Here is a 5,445-nt window from a genome sequence, read left to right on the forward strand (position 1 = left end):
TATGTACCCAATACAGGAGCACCCAGATTCATAAAGCAAGTTCTCAGAGACCTACAAAGATGCTTATACTACCACACAATAATAGTGGGAGACTTTAACAACCCACTGTCAATATTAGACAGACCAATGNATACCTTGTTGATTATACTTCCAGATATTTTAATGCATATTTATACCTTTTATTTTAAAAAACAAGTTTATATACATAATATTTTGAAACTTGCTTGCATAACTAAATACTATATCATGATTATTTTCTAAGTCAATAAATATTTATCACTATTGATAGTAGATTAGTGTTTCTTTGGATATATAGACTTTATAGTATTTATTCAACTATTACTTTTACCAAAATTTTAAAATTTAATTAAAATGATTGCTGTGGCCAGGCGCAGCAGCTCATGCCTGTAATCCCAGTAGTTTGGGAGGCCGAGGTGGGAAGATCACCTGAGGTCAGGAGTTCGAGACAAGCCTGGCCAACATGGTGAAATCCCATCTCTACTAAAATACAAAATTAGCTGGGCATGGTGGCAGGCGCCTGTAATCCCAGCTACTTGGGAAGCTGAAGCAGGAGAATCACTTGAACCCAGGAGGCAGAGGTTGCAGTGAACTGAGATCGCGCCATAGCACTCCAGCCTCGGGGGCAAGAGTGAGACTTCGTCTCAAAAAACAAAAGCAAAAACGAAAAAATGATTGCTGTTACCTATTATATTAAATCTAAATTTATAACCGTTGTATTCTCCAATACCATCTCTATATTTTCCAACATAATCCCTTTATGCCAGACAAAGCAATCTGCTTGTACCACACATACATATATATATATAGTTATATATATATATGTATATATACATATATATACACATATATGTGTGTATATATATAATTAAGTCATGCATTTACATGTTCTTATATCCTTGGCACTGATATTTAAAATTTTTACATTATTTATTTTACTTATTTATATAATTGTCCTGGGGGTGTCTCATACTTGTATTTTTTTCTCTCCTAAATCAGATTGTGAGCTACTCCTAAAGCAATTTTCAAATTTGTTTTTTCTGTCCCCCCAAAGCAATCAATATAGTGGTACATATACAGTACGTAATTAAATTAGTATTGATTTAAATTAATGACTCACATTCTTGCATTCATTCATCATAAGTTCAATTGGCAAAAATGATTTCGAGAAAATGAAATGAAATGAAAAAAGTTTTATTATAAGCTAAGGAACATCTACTACATACATAACACTGGGTTATCAAGAAAACAAATAAATAAATGATACATGATCTCTCCTCTCAAGGGGTTTATAATCTATATGGGAAAAGTGAGGCACATAAATAGTTAGACAAAGATACAAGATTACCATTGAAAAAAGATATTAACAAGCAATACATGATTAAAAGAAAATGAGGAAACAGAAAATCAGTGATTCAGGGACCAGAAAAAGGAGAGCTAAGCCTTAGAAAAGATAAGTTGAATATTAAAATATGAGAGATTTGGAGAAAAGGCAACCCTTACACACTACTGATGGGAATGTAAATTAGTATAGCCATTTTGAAAAAACAGTTTGGCGGTGCCTTAAAAAACTAAAAATAGAACTACCATATGATCCAGCAATCCCACTGCTGGGTATATATACCTCTGCCAAAAAAAAAAAAAGAAAAAAAAAAAGAAAAATCAGTACATCAAAGATGTATCTATATTCCCATGTTTATTGAAGCAATTTTCATAATAGCCATGATAGGGAATCAACCTAAATGTCCATCAACAGATGAACAAAGAAAATGTGATATACAAACATAATGGAATGCTATTCAGCCATAAAAAGAGTGAAATCCTGTCATTTGCAGCAACATGGATGAATCTGAAGAAGATTATGTTAAGTGAAATAATCCAGAGACAGAAAGATTCCACATGGTCTCACTAATATGCAGAATTTAAAAAGTTGTTCTTATGGAAGTAGAAAGTAGATTAGTGGTTAACAGAGGATGAGGAAGGTAGCGAGTCCCTCTGGGGATGGGAAGAGATTGGTCATTGCTACAAAGTTACAGTTAGGAAGAATAAATTCCGGTGTTCTATTGCATAGTAAGATGACTAAAGTTATTGACAATGCATTGTATATTTCAAAATCGCTAGAAGAAAGGTTACTGAATGTTCATCACAAAGAAATGATGTTTAAGGTGATGCATATGTTAATTGCCCTAGTTGATCATTATGCAATATATATACATGTACCAAAACACCATGTTGTAACCCATAAATATGTATAACCATTATGTGTCAATCACATAATTTTTTAATTTTTTAAAACATTTTTAATTATATTTCAATAGTTTTTGGGGCACAGGTGGTCTTTGGTTACATGGGTAAATTCTTTAGTGGTGATTTCTGAGATTTTGGTGCACTAATCACCTGAGCAGTGTGCATTGTACCCAATATGTAGTTGTTTATCCCTCACCTCTTCTCATCCCTCCATCCGAGTCCCCAAAGTCTATTACATCATTCTTATTCCTTTGCATCTTCATACTTAGCTCCCACTTACAAGTGAGAACATATGATATTTCTTTTTCCATTCTTGAGTTACTTCACTTAGAAAAAGAGCCTCCAGTTCCATCCAAGTTGCAGCAAAGGCCATTTTATTCCATTTTATGGCTGTTGTATATATACCACATTTTCTTTATCCACTATTGGTTTATGGGCATTTAGGTTGGTTCCATATTTTTGCAATTGTGAATTATGCTGCTATTAAACATGCATGTGCAGTCATACATCTTTTTACGAAGTAACAGGTCAAAAGCATTTCAGGCAGTGGGAATGGGCTGAGTGAGAAGAGCAGATAGGAAAATTCAGGGCTTATGCAGAGGAAAATTAAGTTTGGAAAAGTAGGCTGAGGCCAGAAAGTGAATGGCCATGAATGCCTGATAAATGAGTCTAGACTTGTTAAAATAGCCCTTTACTAAGCACTATTATGTGACTGGTGGGTCACATGCCTAGTGGGCATCTTTTGTACATTAGACAATGGAAATCCATTTCTTCTGTCTCATGGCACTCTTGTTTTCTTTTGACAGTAGTCAAGTGACACTATGACCAACAGACTCACCCTCCTATAGCCAAGTAGCAAGTAATTGGATTGAAAATGACTGATGTTCCAGTTTATCTCAGCCTCAACATCATGATTAGACTATTCTGGCTATGGGGCCATGTTGTACTCCCTGTTTCCTTGGTCTGCAGGGCTACTTCAGTTTCTGCCTGTTTCCACACCTGACTCACTAGCCTCCCATTGATTCTGTGAGACCCTGATATTTTTCCAATGAATATTACATAAGTTAGCCAGAGTCTATTTCTGTTGCTTTTAACCAAAAAGTCCTAATTGACATAGCTATGTATTATTTTCCACGTTTCACTGAAAAGAAGACTATGTATTTGTGAAAGTAAATTCCCAAGGCCACACAGCTAGCAAGTGGCAAAGGTGGGTATGTTTGACTCTGGAATCTAAGTTGTATAAAATTACCTACTAGAGGCTATGTGGCAGGCCAAAGTTTAAACTCTAATTTAAATCTTCAAAACTGATGTTCTTATCCCTATGTCATGCTGGCTTTAAATGAGAAGTGACTGCAGATTTTAGAGAAGGGAATGATATAAAGAAAATTACATTTTAAAAGGGTTAATTTCTTTTATATTTTCTTTTGGGGGGGCAGGGGATGGAGTCTCACTCTGTCACCCTGGCAGGAGTACAGTGGCGCCATCTAGGCTCACTGCAGCCTCTGCCTCTCAGGTTCAAGTGATTCTCCTGCCTCAGCCTCCCGAGTAGCTGGGATTACAGGAGCCTGCCACCACACCCAGCTAATTTTTGTATTTTCAGTGGAGACCAGGTTTCACCATGTTGGCCAGGCTGGTCTTAAACCCCTGACTTCAAGTGATCTGCCCGCCTTGGCCTCCCAAAGTGCTAGGATTACAGGCATGAGCCAGCATGCCCGGCAAAAGGGTTAATTTCAGAGTATGTACGTTGGAAGGGAAGCAAGAGAGCTTGAGGCTGGAAGATAAATGAAGGTGAGGTGAATAATCCATGTGGGAAATGACAGGAGTCTAAACAGTGAAATGATGATTGGAAGGTAAGACAGTGTAGAAGGGAACAATTATTAGAATATTCTATCAGTGTTCCTGGCTATCTCTCTGAAATTTGCATACTATTAATTTTCTTTTACTATTTTATAATAACGTTGGTCCCATGACTTCAAATTTCAGTCCAGTAAGCATAAGTCTTACTGAATTAAATAGAATCTCTTGGTAAGCATATTATAAATTTATAAGCATGCATAGATCATTTGCAGCTAAATTAGGTACACATCATTTGCAGAAAAAGTGCAATCTGCCTAGTGATTTTGTGATCAAGCAATATTTTATAGGTTGAAATTTCTTCAAATCATCACAAAACTACAGGAAAAAAGGTATCATAAAATTAAGATAGACATTTGTAGAAATTGGCTCAAGTTTTTCCTACAAGAGTAAAAATAAACTTTTCAGAAGAATGATTAGCCAACTTACAATCTTCATTTTACAGGCAAGAAAAGTCTCTAGAAGCAAGAGTCATTTTCTCCATTAAAAACAGCTGTATGAGTCAATAAGAAAAAGAAGTTTTGAAATAAGAAGAAATTAAAATAAAAGTAATTTCACAGAACTTAGACAATGAACATAATGGAGAGGAGGATAGTACTGCCTCTGATAAGTTTATAGTCATCCCAAGAAAATAGCCATGCTATTTGGAAAGAACAACAATACATAAAAGCTTCAAATATCTATCAGAATAAAGCATAAACTCTTTAAAAATGGTACAATTTACATGGCACCCATGTATGATGATACCTCAGAGCAGCCTGTATGAGTGCTGTTCAAGTGAAAGATAGTTCCTATTTTGCAAAAGTAGTAATTGAAACGCTGTTTCAGCTCTCTATATAAACTTTGACCAAATAATGACCCAATTTAAGCAAACAATGTTATTCATTATTATCTTAAATGTGTTTTTTTAATTATAAAAATAATACATGCTTATTTTAAAAATTCAAAAAGTGATTCAGATAGAAAATAAAAAGTTAAAGCTTTTCCTTCAATCTAATTTCACTGGTTCCATGTATATATTGTCAGACATTTTTCTATGTAAATGAAAACAAACTCACATGCACAAACATATATACATCTATATTTTTTATACAGATGGGATCAAATAATAGATATTGTCTCACAACTTGCTTTTTTCATTCGAAACTCTATTACGGACATCTTTTTTACATATTGAGAACCAGCTCTGTTGTTCTAAATTACCAAGGCAGATATGTCCTTAAGCTCTGGTTTCTGGCATTTTCCCAACCATCTAAATGTTTCAATAACTGACTTTTGTATTTAAAAAAATTTGACTTCTTGCACAAAAAGAGGCACATAGTTCAA

Source organism: Rhinopithecus bieti, unplaced genomic scaffold (assembly GCF_001698545.2).
Source record: "Rhinopithecus bieti isolate Rb0 unplaced genomic scaffold, ASM169854v2 scaffold_12827, whole genome shotgun sequence".
In the NCBI taxonomy this organism is placed as follows: domain Eukaryota; kingdom Metazoa; phylum Chordata; class Mammalia; order Primates; family Cercopithecidae; genus Rhinopithecus; species Rhinopithecus bieti.